The 17337-nt window shown below is 43.1% G+C and overlaps 1 pseudogene; it reads right to left on the bottom strand.

Moving 5' to 3' along the window:
* Positions 1 to 12159: 12159 nt before the first annotated feature.
* On the bottom strand, positions 12160 to 12529 carry LOC130481131 (60S ribosomal protein L35-like; annotated as a pseudogene).
* Between the last annotated feature and the right edge of the window lie 4808 nt (positions 12530 to 17337).

The following is a 17337-nucleotide window of genomic DNA, read 5'->3' as shown; positions in this document are numbered from 1 at the left end:
AGGTGCAATATCTATCTCAGGTAAGATATCTTCATGAATGAGAATACAGTTCAGAGCATTTATAAGGAAGGCACATGATGTGGTGGGAGACTATGCGAGGAACCCAAAGCCTCCTGCACCTTGGATTCCCCCTCAGAACGATATCAAAAAGTAGAACCAGGCTGTTTGCGGGAATAAAGGGAGTTACAGTGCCCATGCATAAATGACCTTTGTCAACAAAACACAGTTTAACAATTTGTATGTACTTATCTAATAAGTAACATAAATATTAGAACTGGAAACAGAAACATTTTCATTTACAGAAATTAAGTATAATGTAAGAAAATATTTTGCAATCAATTAATTATGCAATGGAGCCATGCTTGCCTTCTTCACTGAATATGTCCAGCTTAAAAACGTTCTTTTTCTGATTTTGTTTTATTTGAAGCTAACATTTCCCATTGTCCTGTCTTCATAATAATTTTATACTCTCTTTTTGTCCATCCCTTTCACTGGATCAAATTGCATGTGCCAGAAAACAACACCTACAGACCATCTGCCATTTTAAGAACAGATCAGAATTTATTTATTATTTTCTAATTGGATCTGTAGTTTCATCTGAACTTCCTGTTTGATTTGGTTTCTGTTTTATCATTACTGAATTTTCTGGGCACAGTTGAAAAATGTTTTTGATCTTTAAAGACCAAAACCATCTCAATTCAAGGTACACTTGATGGGGAGGGGCTCAGTGGTAGAGTTCCTGCTTTGCATGCAGAAGGCCCCAGGTCCAATCCCCAGCATTTTCAGTTAAAAGGATCAGGGAGTAGATGATGTAAAAGACCTCCACTTGGGACCCTGGAGAGCTGCTGCCTGTCAGAGTAGACAATATGGTTGCCAGGTCCCCCCTGGCCACTGGCAAGGGATGAAGGGGGTAAGGTTGCAAGATGCAGGTTGGGAAACTCCTAGAGATTTGAGGATGGAGCCTGGAGAGGACAGGGACTTCAGTGGGGTATAATGCCATAGAGTCCACCCTCCAAAGCATCCATTTTCTTAAGGAGAACTTATTCCTGTAGTCTGGAAATGAGCTGTAATTCTGAGGGGTTCCCAGGTCCCACCTGGAGGCCAGCATCCTAATGACCTTGATGGACCAATGGCCTGACTCATTATAAGCCAGCTTCATGTATTCATTGAACACATGAACACATGAAGCTGCCTTATACTGAATCAGACCCTTGGTCCATCAGAGTCAGCTACTCAGACCAGCAGCAGCTCTCCAGGGTCTCAGGCAGAGAAAGGTCTTTCACATCACCTACTTGCCTAGACCCTTTAACTGGAGATGCCGGGGACTGAACCCGTTTCTCCAATGTCTGATGTACAGTGGGCAATACACATGATCCAGCATGTTCAGTATCAGTGGCAAAACTATGCAACACCCTCTTCAGGAAGGTTTGCTCTGTGCTATTATTGTTCACCTTCAGACACCAGGCAAAGGGAGTCTTAGTTTAGAGGACCCCCAGCATTTGAAATATCTATTGGTTGTTACCGTGCCTCTGTTATTGGGCACCACTGTTTTTTGTTGTTCTTTCCATTTATGGATCCTTTATTCCTAGTTATGTTTTATTTTATTGGGCTGAGTGGATGCTATGACCAGTGAGTGGAAGATACTCGTGGTTCATTCCCCTCGTAATCTCTTTCCATTGTATTCTCCCAATGCCTCAGAAAAGCTGATGGTGCGGTCCCATGAGGTTCTGAACAAAATCTATAAGGCATGAGAGGCTGTAATGGGGAGGGAGGATGGGGTGAAATTGTAAATAAGTCAAAGTTATAATAAATTCTGATAGGTAAAACACTGATAAAAGAATATGGTGCAACAGAAATTTCAAATGGTAAATTAAAAACGCACCCTAGTATATTATTCACAGTAGAAGAGAAATGGCTTTGGGTATCATCAAAAGCAGATTTATTTTTGTCTTTCCACATAATCATCAGTCTTTGGAAAGCAAGTGATAATGATTCAGAGGAAGGAAACATTCTAAAAAAACACAAATTCTTGGAAGAAAAAAGATCTTTTCATCACTTGTCACTACAGTAATTACCCTGTGAGTGACAAATTAAAAAACTGTACTGTTCAATTATTTTTCTTACATAGAAAATATTTTGGGAGGTAGGTTACAGCAGAGGACCACACAATACAGTGACAAGGTCACCAACAGCAAATTGATATTTAATTCTGGTAACCAGGAGGGAGAGGATCAATTTTATCTGCTAGAGGAGTAGCAACTTTTCAAAAACCAACAACAACACATGGAAAAAGAATGCCTCTTTCAGAGTGGAATTGGGATTCATCTTCTTCTGGGATGTAGCACCTAGAGGGGAATGGTTAATTTGAACACAAACACCCTAACTGCTTCCTCTCCCTTGTAAAAACATCTTACTGAAGAGCATGTATAAAAGGGGCATACTTTCCCTCCACGGAGCAAGAAGAAAAGGAAGCTTGGCTGGTTACTAGAAGAAGAAATAGTTTTTATGCCTCCCTTTTCTCTATTGTAAGGAATCTCCGAGCCACTTACAATCGTTTTCCCTCCCCGCCCCTCACAAAAGGTATCATGTAAGGTAGGTGGGGCTGAGAGAGTTCTGAGAGAACTGTGACTAGCCCAGGGTCACCCAGCGGGCTTTATGTGGAGGAGTGGGGAATGAAACCTGGTTCTCCAGATTAGCTCCCCGCTCACGTGGAGGAGCAGGAAATCAAACCTGGTTCTCCAGATCCACTGCTCTTAACCACTACACCACGCTGGCTGGTTGGCCATCCAGCCCAGCCAAAATTTGTGGATCCCTCTTATGAATCTAAAGTTATGGCTATTCAGAACCAAATTAATGCCAAATTTTAAAAAGTCTGCCTATTGGGATATGCTGCCCAGCAGCTTTTATATGAACCAATCTATTGCCCAACTCAACAGACAATCAATGCCATGACGAGGCAATAATGGGGCCTGCTGTTCAGAGAATGAACCACACAATTGAGGCAGTGTGGTCACTATTTTATTTATTTTAAAAAAATATTTTCCCCTGCCTTTCCTCTTGGCTCAAGGCAGCTCTAGTCTGTTTTCTAGCCTTGCCAGCATTTTGGTGAAAGTCACCCACCTGATTTGTTCACCCCCGCACCTTCATCCACTTGAGCATGAGCTTTCATACCCTTCAACCCACTGCTTACTCTGTGCCTCTTCTTCCAAAAGAAGCCTTAAAACACGCACAAGCCTTAAAAACCAGCACCATGCACTTGAGAGCTGCAGTTAGCTGCTAGGTCAGGGGTGGGGAACGTCTTTGTAAACCACTTTGTAAACTAAATATGTAAATTAAACATATGAGTATGAACAGAGTAGGGATATGCATTTAAAATCAATATTTTTCATATTTGGGTATATTGGGGGGGAATCAGTATTCCCAATATCCATGAATTTCAGTATCGGAATGGTATTCAGATTCAGGTTTTATTCGGGAATCCCAATTTATTCAGCTCCATTATAGCCTATGGGGAAGTTTTCCAGGGGTCTGGGGGACTGCTATTTTTAAACTAGAGGCACAAAATTTGCAGCAGAGCTGCTAGTGCCTGTCCACAAAAGAACTCCCAAGTTTCAAGAAGATTGAGTCAGGGGGTCAAATTCTATTGCTCCCCAAATAAGGTGCCCCATCCATCCTCCAATGTTTCCAGTGGGGGGGGGGAGTCTTTTTTTCCAGGGCAAAGCAAAGGGGGATGTCTGCAGCAACCACTGGTCAATGTCTCCCATGCCAAGAACCAACACAAGCACAACAGAATCAAAGCAGAGCCCTGAATCCCAGCCATACCACAAGCCAATGTGGCAAGCCCAGGAGAACCAATGTCAAACCAGAGAATCCCAAACAGGGGGACACTTTTGGAAGTCAAATAGAACCAATTGTAACAGAGAAGCCCAGTAGAATCCAGGGCCAATGTAGCTGTGCAAGCAAGTCAAACCAAAGAATTTCTGCAGTAGAAACTGAAGGGGGGGGGACTTTGCAAGCCCAGCAGAACAAATGTACAGGAAGCAATTTTCCTCCAGGCCAGATTGGCCAGGGATCTAGGGTCACTGGCAAGTGTCGGGGAGGAGGTCGTTGTGAATTTCCTGCATTGTTCAGAGGGTTGGACTAGATGGCCCTGGAGGTCCCTTCCAACTCTATGTATCTATGATTTCTACAGAAAGCCAAGCAGAACTCAGTGCCACTGTAGCAATGCAAGATCAACAGGATTAATGTGAATCCAGAGAATCACAGTCAAGGGGCCTGGAATGGGGATTGCTAGCACTGATGAGCTCTATAACCTGACCATCAGATGCTTCTATCCATCTTCTAGGGTTTCTTAACCCAGGGCACATAAACATCAGGCTTAAGGGCTCTGTAAGGTCCTCTGGGGCCCCCAACGAAGCATGCAGCACCCTTAACATGCTCCCCAGAAATCAGGCAATTGTGTTCAGGTTAGAGAGGGATACCCTAATGGTGAAGGAGCTGACCTACTAATGGCTGGCAGCATCAGCCTCTCCTCATTTAATTTAAATTAGAATGCTTGCAAGGATGCCTGGACAGATTGAAATATAGGACGACAATCATGTTTATAAGATGGTACAAAAAATGGGTTTGACCAAGGGAAAACTGAGATCATTGAAGATCCAGAGGAAAGCTTGAAATGCAGTGGGTGGATGCAGTCGGGGGGGGGGGGACAAGCGCCATGCCCAAGACTTATTGCCTGAGAAAGGTTCAGCCTACCAAATTGAGAAGCAAACAAAGACAGCGAGACATTGATACTGTGAGCAAACTTTATTAGGGTTGAGTTAAACTTATTAACAGTGCAAACACCCTTCTAAACAAATTGACTTCAATGGAATTAGAACAACATAACTCTGTCTAGTTGCACAATAAGGCTCCTTGACTGCCCTGTGCTTATGCAACATGGTGATGCAGTACTTACCTATTATTATGGGTTATAGCTAGGCTGGGATTTCTGCCTCATAAGGGAAGCGCACGCCATCCCTTCTGACCCTTTGATTTCAAGAAGCTCATATAAACATTTATAATAATACCACCACTTGTGGCATGGCACACTAAAAATATTTTATTGCTGTTCACTGTTGTTCATGTGTTCTATCTAAGTGCAAGCCAAGATGCAAGACAGGTTTTAATTCCACACAAAATCTTTGCTATTCTCTGTAAAAGGTGTTATTTCGAAGCACAAGAAGAGGAAGAAGAAGGGTGTAGTTCTCAAAGTTGGAAAAGAAAACAGATCTTCCCTGCCCACTCCCCTAAGCACTTGTTTTATCTCTTCTAGACACAGTCTTTCGATAAAGTAGGCAACCACTAACTTTGCATTGTAGTGGATATCTTGATGTGCAAGACTTTGGGGCGTGTCTCTATCTCCAGACTTCAAATGCAGCTTGTCTAACCTAAATGACACCAAATAAGCTAACACTAAACTCCACATTATAGGTAATGCTGCTCAAATAAATATGAAAACTCTGAGGGCGAAAATGGTTCTTCTTATTCTGATGTAGGCCCTAACAATGGTCATTTTCCTTGAATAAGCCCTTCCTTTACAATGCCAAAGCACTTTAGTCTGCTGTTGCTGGGGTAGATTGATAGCTGTTTTTCTCCAGCAGTAGTTAAGGTTGCTCAGCAGTAGTTAGGGTTGCCAACCTCCAGGTACTAGCTGGAGATCTCCTGGTATTACAACTGATCTCCAGCTGATAGAGATCAGTTCACCTGGAGAAACTGGCTGCTTTGGCTATTTTCTAATTTTTCAAAATGGTTGGGATCTACCTGGATGGCCCAGGCTAGCTTGATCTCGTCAGATCTCAGAAGCTAAGCAGGGTCATCACTGGTTAGTATTTGGATGGGAGACCACCAAGGAAAACCAGGGTTGCTATGCAGAGGAAGGCACTGGCAAACCACCTCTGTTAGTCTCTTGCCATGAAAACCCCAAAAGGGGTTGCCATAAGTCGCCTGTGACTTGAAGGCACTTTGTGTGTGTGTGTGTGTGTGTGTGGGATCTACACATTTTTTAAAAAAGATCTCTCTCCTACCATTGTTAGATTCCTGTTTTTCAGTGTGTAAAATAGTTTTTGCTCTCATTAGCCAGAATAAATTATCCAGCGCCACTAGGACACCATGTCCTATCAATAAGATGTGTCTGAACTGAAGAATAGTCTTAGTCGAACAATGGGGCATACACTGACTTTTCTAGTGGTCATTGTGACTCAGCAACAGTGACTCAGATGCATTACACCATCCAGCCTGGCTTTAGGAATTTGCCCACCTCAGCATGGTGCCTGGGGTACTCCTAATTCAGGTCACCAACATTCAGGTTCCTACTCCAGGCATGTCTGTACTTCTCCCTGACCTTTTGCAAGGCTGACCAGAGGCAAACGTGATCAGGGCTCCTAGGTGGTTGATAGTTGTTATAGGACAGAGAGTTTCAGCAAGTAAATATGTCCTCACCTTATCACAACAAGCTGCACCTCCCAAAACTCTTTGGACTTTGCTGATTTTTCTGTGCTCATCATTAGTAGTCTGCAATTAGTAGAGAGTACATGAATAACAGAATGGAAAAAAAGATTGCTTCCAGATGAACAAATTATCAAATGTCAACCAGACTATAATTTTTATGCAAACGCTGGTCAGTAGTGGAAGTAGTTAAGTAAACTGTGTAAGAATTTAGAATAGCAGGGCACATACTCATTTATTTCTTTTCTAAAGATGTCATTTGTTAATCAGTTTGTCTGATGCCAAGATTTCTTCTAAAACCTATAACAATATTTTATTGCCACATTTTAAAAACTGATCTGTAGCAACAAGATCTTATAGATTGTTACTAGCAACAAGCTGTCTCTGTAAATGCTGTGTGCAAAATGGGTCTCCCTTTTTTATAAATAGAACAGATTACAGCCTCATTCCACAGCTGGCATCTGTTCTTCCATTCAGATTTTATGCATCAGTCCTCTGATTCATTTGCATCCAGTATATTGTCTCTTTTCCTCCCTCATTATTCTTAATGTTCACTAACACTTTTGGAATAGTTAGAACTCTAATTTAGCCAGAGGACATTTCTACATTAAAAGAAAAATGCATGTGGGTGCTGGTAAAAATACTGTATCACATTTCTTCCCTTCTGCAGTGTTCTTTGTCATCAAGGCCCTTGTTCTAGTTTCAACATTGTTTATTCCTGCATAAAATAGCCTCCCTTTTATCTCTGTCCTGATCATTTTTGATCAACTTTGCTGTGATATTCCATTGATTTTAGTGGTTTTGTTAACTCAGCATAGCCCATTTTAAATGCAATTTGTATTTGAGACTAATACTATTACTTCCTTGTATACTCAGGCCTTTACATAGGCCCTTTTTGAGATGTTGCACTTTGTATCAATATCAGTTTTTTCCTCTTTTTAAAAAAATGATATGCTTATAATCTTTTCAAAAGCCACCTCTCTGATTTCAGACAAAAGACCAAAAAAAAAAACATGGACAAATAAGTGGCTTCTACATCAAATCAAGCCTGAACTCTCCCTAGAAACAAAAATTACTTAACTGAGGCTATAGTACTTTGGTCATATTAAGAGAAGGCAAGACTCACTGGAAAAGACAGTAATGCTAAGAAAAGTTGAAGGCAGCAGGAAAAGAGGAAGATTCATCGTGAGATTAATTGACTCAATTAAGGAAGCCACGGCCTTCAATTTGCAAAGTTGAGCAAGGCTTTTAATGATAGGACATTTTGGAGGACATTGATTCATGGCTTTCCATAAGTCAGAATCAACTTGACAGTACTTAATACACACACAAGGGTCAGGTGAGCCTTATAATCATATGACACTTGTAGCACAACAGCAAGAGAAGAGGAGGATTTTGATGTCGGCACCACAATACAGCACAGCCTTTGTATGTGTATGTCAGAGAGAGAAAGAGAGAGAGCCTATCATGGCTCAAGTATCATGGCTAGGAGAGGCCTCAGTTTGAGACTCAGAGCACTACTGTCATAATCTGGGCCTCAGGGACTACAGGTCTGATTCAGCTTCATACTGCGTAATATTTGTCTGCCACATCCAGTAAATATCTGAAAACTAGTGCTGGGGCAACATCAGGAAAGGTACTGGCCTCAATGCCCTCCAGGGCAACTGGTTGGCCACTGTGTGAAAGAGGATGCTGCCCTAGACAGACCACTCGTCAGATCCATCCAAGCACTTCTTAATGTTCTTTATCTGAAACAGACTGTGAGACCCAGCCTTGGTGCACTGCTGATCCAATTGTGGGTTGGGGAAGACTTACTCAATATTCTATATCAACCGGAAGCTCCTGCCACAGGAATGAGATTATGCTGTAGCGGAACAAGAAGCCTTAGTCATCAAGTGGGCCATGGAGACACTACGATGTAACCTATGGGGAGGTCCATTTATTCTGGTTACAAACCACATGCCCTTGATGTGGCTGCAGTGGATGAAGGATTCCAACCTGCAGCTCACCCAGTGGTATCCTGCATTCCAGCCATATAGGGTTGCCAGGTACTAGCTGGAGATCTCCCACTATTACAGCTGATCTCCAGCCGATAGATATCTGTTCACTTGGAGAAAATGGCCTCTTTGGCAATTGGACTCTATGGCACTGAAGTCCCTCCCCTCTCCAAACCCCGCCCTCCTAAGGATCTGCCCATTTCCTAGCAGCCTTCGCCTTCCCAGATGCTCCTGCTGAACTGTCTCCTCCCAGGGTGGCTACCACACTCTCTGGGGAAAGGTGGCAGGAAAGCAGCCACAAAGGAAGAAGAAGAGTTGGTTCTTATACCGCGCTTTTCTCTACCTTAATGAGTCTCAAAGGGGCTTACAATCACATCCCCTTCCCCTACCCACAACAGGCACCTTGTGGGGTAGGTGAGGCTGGGAGAGTTTGGAGAGAATGGTGTCTGGCCCAAAGTCACCCAGCAGGCTTCATGTGGAAGAGTGGAGAATTTAACCCAGTTCTTCAAATTAGAGTCTGCCACTCTTACCATTTCACCACGTTGGCTCTCATCCATGCTAGCATCCTCATCCTCATCCTCAGAGGAGGAAGACCATAGAGAAGCTGACAAGAGTGGCTGAGAGATTGGAGGAGCCAGATACTTACAGACTGGATTGGTGTGTCTGAGGTTTGGAGAGGCACACATCTCAGAAGATAGAGAAGGCACCTGTAAGAGGAACAGGCTTCACTGAGAACCCATCAGATATTTTGCACTAATTCATGGCAAGGACGTAAGCTTGCTGATAGGAAAAGAAAAAAGACAAACTGGGAACATTAGCCCGCTTGCGGGTACGCCTTGGAGACAGTTACTATTTGTTTGCATGGACTGCTTTGTGTATTTTATGCCCTTTGACAAAGCCAAACAGCTAGAGGAATGCTTGGGAAGGAGGTCAACACTTATTTATAAGCTTTGTGAGTATACGTGGCCCACTTTGAGCCCTTGTGAGTTATTAATGCTGTACCTTTTAGCTGGTTTGGAGCAGTGCAGTGCCTCTTCTGTTTCAGAGCTGTTTGGCTTTCTTCTTCTTTGGTATTAAATATTGGTTTTACAAAAAAAAATTAAATGAATGTCTTCTCAGTGGCTGTTGTGGCCGTTGCTAGGCAAGCACAACTGTATTGCCAGCCTTCAAAGCTCGGTTTGTGTCAGTAAAAGGCAGGGGGAGGGGCAGAACTCTCTCCAGGGCTGTTTTGGCTTTTGAGAGAGGACTCATAAGAGCCAGGCCCACCAGTAGCCAGCTGGCTACTTGCTATCACCCAACTTGCATGATTTGCTCAGCGATGGTTGCTATTCAGTAGCAGCCATGCCACAACGGCCAATGAGGAGTAGTACTTAGAGTTTCAGATTAGGATCTTGGAGACTCCAGTTTGAATTCCCACTCTGCCATGGTGCTCATAGGGAGACCTTGGGCCAGTCATATGTCTTAGCCTAACATACCTCACAGGGTTATTGTGAGGATAAAATAGAGGAGCAGAGAATGATGTCAAGTGATGTGAAGATATGGGGACTGCCAGGAGGAGGAAGAGAAGAAATAGTGTGGGGAGGGGTACAGTGGAAAGTCAAGGGCCCCCTGCAAATCCATGAAATAACTGGGCCCAACCCAATGGCCCACACCATGCAACTGAGCCCGGCCCAGCTCAGTGGATGGAACAGCACCAATTTTTCCCAGGGAGAGGCTACCAGGAGGACAGAAAGCTGAAGTTGGGGGGGAGGAGACATGTAAAGGTGGGGCGGAATTACAACTGATTTCCAGATGACATAGATCAGTTTCTCTGGAGAAAATGGCTGCTTTGTAGGGTATACCCTATGGCATTAAACCTAGCTGAGAGCTTTCCCCCCACAAAACCTGCATTTCCCAGGCTCCACCCTCTAATCTTTAGGAATTTCCCAAACTAGAGTTGACAACCCTCGTTGGGTGGGAAGGAGAGATGTGGGTGGGAAGAAGAAAAGGAAGCAAGAAAAGGGGAAAGGCTATATGGGCTTGCAGGGAAGGGACAGAAGAAACAGTGGAGGATGGGGAAATGAGATGCCCCTTGCAAAACATTGTGGGTTCCCTGCTCATATTATTCTGACTTATAAACTGCTTTATGTTTTTACACTTTCAACTTAGGGCCACATAGAAATGGGGACTGGAGCCAGGAATCTCTTCTGGAATCCAGTCCAAAGTGACTGCTTTACAAAGTTTAAGGCCTGTCCTGTGCTCCTTTTCCCCCTTCTGCTTTTGGGCGAACATCAGGCACAAATTGTCTTCTGTGCTACGATAAGAATCTTCAGTCATTCACATCAACAAACTAGAAGGAACAGAATTTAAGACAGCAAGCAGCATTTTTATTTATTTAAGGTATTAATTCTACATTCAAGCCCCCACCCGTGTGTACATTGAAGCAAAACAAATCATCATGATGCAAGAAAAGGCAAGTTTAAAAATGTGAAGAAACATGTTCAATGGCTAATTGGCAGTTGCAAATAAGTTATCAATCACCGCTAGCTACAATTTTTTGTTTTGCTTCTGTTAGATCCCACATAAACTTCTCTGCTTCGTTAACAGGAAGTGCTAAACCAGCATCTTTTGCAACAACTTATGGTAACTCTGAATTAAGCAAAGGTTCATTTCTGTGTAACCCAGTTGCACCAACATGAAATCCTTCTCTTGCTCTGTAACATGCCGGTTTGAGAGGAATTTATCCATTTGTTGATAAATATGGAGCACAATTCCAATCTGGTTTAAGATCCAACTCAACCTAAATGCTTGGGTGTTGGGAGTAGTCTGTGTTGACCTCTGACTAACCTTGGCATTCACATTGGCCATACACACAACCATTAGAAAATTAGGATGAAGTCAGGGTAAGTCACAGATGAAGATGACTCAGATGGCAGGAAAACAGACACATCTTTTAATGAGTTAATGAAAGGGTTCATGATATTCTGATTATCATAACCTTTAGGGAGATCTGATTTTCTTTTCCTTCTTTTAGATAGTCTAATCATTAGTGGAAAAGAAAAGCAGCACGGCTTTTTGTTTATTATTGCCATATTCTTGAGCAAGGACTTACATATTGCATCATAGTTTTGCTTTATTGAATTCTTCCTAAAGTTCACCTATAGCTATGACTATTAACCCTATGAAAAATCTATAACAAATGAGGGAAACAGAAAGCTTCTCAACATTACCGAATTTCCTTTCAGTGGGAAAGTGAGAGCCTGATCAGCACTTCCCAACCAAGTGGGAAAGCCCTAGTAGCTTTCTTTGACACCAAGTTTCAGGTGGGGCCAGTGTTGTGGAAACTCTGGGAAGGGCTCTTACTTTAGGTGGGACCCCATTTAGATTAGGACCAGCATCTGAGAACATAACTAAAGTCTCTTTTAAGAATCAAAAGGTACTACCAATTTAATTTTGTAGCTTACCCACAGAATACAACTAAATCTTTCTCCAGTTTTCTGAATTTTTAACGGTATCTGTGAGAAAACACAGGTGGTTGTAGAACCCTTCCTACATGTGAAAGATCTGTTTTGTTGAACAGACCAGGCTTCACACTGCAAGCACAAGCAGAGCATTGGAAGAGTAAATTGTATTTTTAAAGACAAAACACCCTTAATGGGAAAAAAGGAAGCCAGCAGGGCAACTGTGCACTGGAAGCTCACGCTTTCACAGCATATTTCGAGGGTACAGGTGCTTTTTCCGCTGCTGTATTTTGGTCTTCAGACCCTCTTCATGCTTGTTCAGCCTGCGCCACATGGCACGTGTTTTCTTGGGTTGCAAGTCTAGAGGCTTATACCGTACTTCTTTCCTTTGCAGAACTTCCTGAGGTTTTCCTTCTGGGTCTGGTTAATGACTGTCAGCACTCGGGTGAGGGATTTGTGCACAACCCAGATCTTGAAGAGTTTAGAGTCTGCGCCTCTGATCACCTTGACGAGACATTGCTGGGACAGTTCTTCAAGATCATCCAACTGCTCCAACAACCGTTCCTTCTTCTTCCCTCGTAAATCATGGGTCTTGATTTTTGCCATGGCAGTGGCAAAGAGTTGGTGCCACAGAGCAAAAGGAAAGGACGGAAGCCAGGAAGGTGGAAGACTAAATTGTGAGGATGTGGGGCTATGCAGGGGGGGGGGGAGATAAGAAAGAGAAAGCAAGGAAGAGCTCTGGTGTGGCGGGGAGACTCCCTGAACTTTCTTGAGATAAAAAGGAATTCTCTCCTTTGTTGAGTGACCTCACCTCATTAGCCTGCAGCTCCTCTTGGCATACATGCAAAGGGTGCCTTAAGGGCAGGATCTTCTCTCAGAAACAAAGAATACTGGCTTTGGAGGGGGCCCTAATAGGGGCTCCACACTCCACCTGAGGACCATGATCCAAGCATGGAAGTCCTACATCATACAGGGCCATAACCTTTTTATTTTCCTCCGGTGTGCGTGGCAATAATCACCCAGAAGCCACAACAAGCGTTTCATAAAGGAGTTTCAGTATGCTCATCCTGGATACCATAATTAATGTCTATTGTCGCCTCCATATTTTTCTCCTCCATTACGATTTTTGGTTGCAACATAACATACTTGCCAAACGCATTATCCAGGTATCCCCCTTGCATGTGTTTGTATTTCATCACCTGGGAAGTCATTGTCTGTAATCATCTACCATTCTCCAGTAATGATTTACTGTCCTTCTTATAGATTTGGCTATATTAACATCAGGATCTCTTTCAATAGCAATTAGCTCCCATGTGTGCAAATTCTCCAAATGCTCATGGGTGCTATTAAAGTATTTAGGTCACCACTTATACAATGGGTCAGGAGAATGCCAGTTAGTATATGCTTCATTCAGCATTTCATCTTGTTCCTTGCCTCATGCTTCAGGTGGGCCACCAGTTTATATTGTTAAAAACATGTGTATGGATTCAGAAAACATTAGGGGACATATAGTACAAAACTTTTCTGGGGATTGCAAGGGGAGGTTTCTTTGAGCCAATCAACACTGTGTATAGCAGGCTACTTCTTCCAACTAGCAGAACCATTTTTCACAGTTTGACTTTAAAGAAGAAACATCAGTTTGGATTCAATGCTTCCTGAGTGACTCTGCTGCTCTAAAAATGTTTGCCTTCACCTGAAGGCAGTTAGGCTTCATACATCATGAATGGAGATTATATGATTGTGACTCTGACCTCCTTAGCACTATTCAAAATATCTTTGTTACAGAGTCGGTATCCCATCACTTAGGGTTGCCAACTTGGTGTTGGGAAACTCCTTGACATTTGGGGGGGGGAGTCTAGGGAGGGTGAGGTTTGGGGAGGGGAGGGACCTCAACAGGGTATAATGCCTTAGAAGCCACCCTCCAAAGCAGCCATTTTCTCTAGGGGAATTTATCCCTGGCATCTGGAGATCAATTGTAATTCCAGATGATCTCCAGCACCCACCTGGAACCTAGCAACCCTACTCTTGTAAGCAACCTACACACAGTCTAGATGCTTTGTGGGATGTTGCATTGTAAATTAAGATACTGTGGAAGATCCAGACTTAAAACTGAGCCTCAGGGCATAGAAAACTAGTTCCCTTTATCTGTCTGGAGAAGCTACATTCGCTAGACAAAGGTGGCAATCAATTGTGGAGATGCACACCAGAGACAAAGTTCCACCCATAACAACATTGTTTTGATTGTGAGATAAGAACATTTAGCTGTAGTAGACCAAAAAGGAATTGCGACTATATTATTGAGGGATGGGTTCCCTCTTTTGAGATAGGGTTGAGAAAAAGGTCGATTTCTGGTAAAATAGCATGAAGGCAATAATTCCTTAGGGGTCGTCTGTGGCAGAGTCTCGAGGCACTTGAAAGCCTAACAACATTTTGGATCCTCACTTTGCTTTAATTGGGAGGTTTAAAGAACAAACAAGGAACAGGGTCAAGTGGTTATAAAGGGCAGAAAGTACACATGGAAATGTAATTATATAAAATTCAGATCTAATCAGGAAAAAATAGGGAGGCCATTCCCTACCTGGGAGGGAGTCACAGGTTTTGTTAAATTAGAGGCAAGTGTAATGAGATAAAAAATCCAAAATCCTAGTTCATAAACTGGGGAGGTAGTATGAAACATTTAAATAAATCCCAATGCAGCCAGTTCATGCCAGAGTCTTCCTTTGAAGAATTGTGTTGAAGAATTGTGATTTATAGGTAGAGTTCCCAAACTCCAAGCAAGGCCTGAGAGAGCTGTTGAGGGCACCTGAGGGTTAATGTTTGTCAACTGAGTTACGTTATAGAGGGCTCCTGCCATTTTATGCATTGTGTTGTGGTGTAGTTTTAGCTTTTGCGGGGGCTGGGAGGTAATGAGGTGCCTTGATTCCATATAGGGGGAAAGATAGGATAAACGTTTCTAAATAAACAAATATAAACTTTCAGCGGCTGAATTATTTAGGCCACCGCCACAACAAAAAAAAGGGGCTCTTGTACTGAGTTACCTAAATTGTCTAGTCTTTAGAGCACCTGGATTAAGCCCGGCTTCTGTGTCCCACTCAAATTCTAATCAACAGCTCCCAAGAGAATAAACAGAAAGACATCCAACGTTGCTTCACAAGAGACAGGAGTCATTACACTGGGTTCTCTTCCTTATTTTCTGTTAACTTGAAATCCTGTCAATACAAAAGCAAACAAAAAGAGGGGAGGGGGACTCCTCTTCTTGGTAATCCCCTCAGCAAGTGATTAACTCCAGTGATTCTGCTGAAAGATATGACACATCACAGGGAGGGGAGGAGGAACAGGGAGTGGGCAAAATGCACAGAATTCTTTTTTAAAAAACCATTTAAAAGTGGATAAACAGGGTGTGCATGTAGAATAGAGGAAGAATCCAGTAGCACCTTAAAGACTAACTACATTTCTGGCAGGGTATGCAATTTCGTGAGTCACAGCTCACTTCTTCAGATACAGCTGGAAAGAGCCAGAGTGTGTATGTGTTTGTGTTAGAGAAGGAGCTAAGATATAATACATGCAGGGTTTTGTTGAGAAATTTTATTTACTTTCTGTTTAGGGTCATGCCATCTTCCATGCATTGGAGAGACGAATGCTGATGTGTGTGGTCTCAGCTGTTCCTTCTCTTTCTTTTCCTGTAGAATAAAGCAGATTTTTTTTAAAAAAGTGAATTGTTTAGGGAAATCATAGAAGTCCAGTAATTTGGCCTTGGGCTGTGTTTTGGGAGGGGGGAGTATTTGCTGATAAAAACTCTCAGATCTCCTCTAACTTGGATTTCAGTTTACCGGTATCAATGGCTCAATCATGCACTGGAGGCGTCAGAAGCACTGTTTGGTCTTTTATCCATGGATAGTTTCAGCTCGGTTGTCTTGACTAATGTTGATAGGATTTTCCTGGGGACTGTGAATGCTACCACCTTTCTGGGGGTAGTTTGTCCCTTCTGACTGTTGAAATAATGCAAGGAATTGGTGAGGGTCCCGCTGATGAAGATCAGGAGCATTGGAGTACCTTAAAGACAAACAAAAATTTCTTCCTGTTTAAGGTTTCCTGGATCAGAGTCTTCATCTTGAGATGAAATTAGACTGGCTGAGGGTATTTCCCCCTCAGCCTTTAAAGGAAGCTGTGATAAGAACATTATTTTAAAAGGCCTCTCTTAAACAACTTCTACCCAATTTAGGCCAATTCTAATCTACTATTTTTACTCAAGGCTGTTCAGTGAGTTGCAGAAAAGCTGCTCTGGGCTTTCCTGTGTAATGTTTCTGGGTTCCAAAACTGAGACCAAAAGGATGAAGAGTAGTTCAAACAGCTTTAACCTAAGGAGCAACGCCAACAGGTTCCTGAAAGCACTCTCAACCAAGTGGAACTACTGGAACATGTGACCAGACTAATATAAGGGAACAAGTGGGGGGTCCACGAAACGTGAGGTGGAATGCCATCTCCCCCTCACAAGGGGGAGGAATACCATCTCCCCTCCCAGGTGGGGGAATCCCCTGGCCAGGCCCGGAGCGGCCAAGAAGCTGCTCCCAGCGTCTGCTGCTGGCAAGGCTAGGCACGGCTCTCTGTGGCAGCAGCTGTCCAGAGTGACCAAAGGCATCTGCTGCAGCACAGCCTGGGAATTGTTCCCAGCATCATCTGCTTTTATTGCTGACACCTGGCAGCTGACCCGTTCTCAGCAACAGCAGCCACCATTTTGAAAGAGCTCTGTCTGCACATGCTCAGACAATCCTCTTTCAAAAATCGGGGGGATTAAAAAAAAACCCTCCAGTTTTTTTAAGTTCAGATTTATTTATTTTTTGTAGACCTAGGGGGTCCCCTAAGTCTGCAGAAAAACCTGTTGGGCATGAGTGTGCCCCCTATCTGCAGATTTAAGTATCCACAGGCAGGGTGCACACTTCAAAATTAGATATAGAATTACGGTAGGTATAGAGATATCCCGAAAGCACAAGTTCTGTCACAATATCCTGGATCACATATCTGCCCTTGACTGTTTTCAGTCTGGTTTCAGTCCTGATTTGGTGGATGATTAGCTGCAGATGAACAAAGGCAATGCCTCTCTGTTGGTATTGCTGGATCTCTCAGATATACCTTATCATCACTCACAATTGTTGAACTATCTAGTCTGGGGGTGGTGAAAATGGAAATGGTTTGAGGCATTTCTGTCACACCTTCCTCAGAAAGTGGTTGTGGGGGGTTATGAGTCTGCTCAATGGAACAATTGATACTCTGTATGCAGAAGGTCCCAGATTCAATCCCTGGTAGCTCCAGTTAAAAAGGGTCGCCTACAACAGAACTGCAAGGCCTCTTGGACAGCTGCTTTTACCCGATGAGGCTCTGAAAAGAGGGGAGGGACTGCACATATCTTGTGTTTC

The sequence above is a fragment of the Euleptes europaea genome, chromosome 7 (assembly GCF_029931775.1).
Source record: "Euleptes europaea isolate rEulEur1 chromosome 7, rEulEur1.hap1, whole genome shotgun sequence".
Taxonomy (NCBI): domain Eukaryota; kingdom Metazoa; phylum Chordata; class Lepidosauria; order Squamata; family Sphaerodactylidae; genus Euleptes; species Euleptes europaea.
The sequence above is the reverse complement of the archived record's forward strand: the minus strand, read 5'-3'. Positions and strand labels throughout refer to the sequence as shown.